The following is an 812-nucleotide window of genomic DNA, read 5'->3' on the forward strand; positions in this document are numbered from 1 at the left end:
CAGTGACGTCATAGTCGTAATGCTCTCGCGCGCATTCTCAAGCACACACATCTTGTGATTATATGTGCTAAACATCATATAATAAAATACGTACTAGAAAAAGGAAAAAATTTCGCGTTATCGTGATTTAAAGATAATGTTATCGAAATTCATGCCACCGGTAAGCGCGTACTCGAACGCACATTGTAGGCGCTTCCATTGATTCTTCCCAGCGACTCCGACTCCCCGTATAGCTGCATCAGTACGTCACTGCAGAGGACGAGTGGTAGTACCCTTCCCTGGTGCCTGAGACTTGTTCACGTGATTCTCCGTTCATTGCCACATCCAGACGTTAGCAACGACATCTCTATAATCACGGCAACAGACGGTTATTTGAATAATAAATCAAAATAGATGTTCGGAACTGACCAAGTGGTGTGGAAAACTTGGTCGGTTCACCTGAGCTGATCTGCAACGGCTGAGGAAATAACCGAATTATTTGTTGTTCTAAACGTGGACTGGGTCAAACAAGGTGAGTACACACAAGTGATCTGTGTTTGTTGTATTGTGTAAAGGCTCCCCCCACAAGCCATCCAGTATTTGGCGTGTTTTGACTGTTTTCCTTCGTTGTAATTCATGCAGACGGATTGTTTAACAGATATTTCAGCCAATGGAGATGTGACGATGTAAATGGTTATTGAATTAATTGTATTTAATGTTTATTGCAACTTCCCAAGCAAATTTAGTTTGTTATGAAATTTGTTCTCTTTTAGAAATTGACGATATTTTCTTGCGTTTGGAGAATGTGTGGATTGGTTAGGACTTAGGTTATG

At 41.0% G+C, this 812-nt stretch overlaps 1 protein-coding gene across 1 annotated transcript in view; it reads left to right on the plus strand.

Annotated features, from left to right (window-relative positions):
* The first annotated feature begins 235 nt into the window (after positions 1–235).
* LOC143037583 (mannosylglucosyl-3-phosphoglycerate phosphatase) overlaps positions 236–812 on the plus strand; it is a 113,895-nt gene continuing 113,318 nt past the window's right edge. Inside the window, exon 1 of the mRNA XM_076206027.1 lies at positions 236–511. The gene's annotated coding sequence lies outside the window, so the exon portion shown is untranslated. The remainder of the gene's footprint in view (positions 512–812) is intronic.

This window comes from Oratosquilla oratoria, chromosome 22 (assembly GCF_046742065.1).
Source record: "Oratosquilla oratoria isolate Oo_2021 chromosome 22, ASM4674206v1, whole genome shotgun sequence".
NCBI lineage: Eukaryota > Metazoa > Arthropoda > Malacostraca > Stomatopoda > Squillidae > Oratosquilla > Oratosquilla oratoria.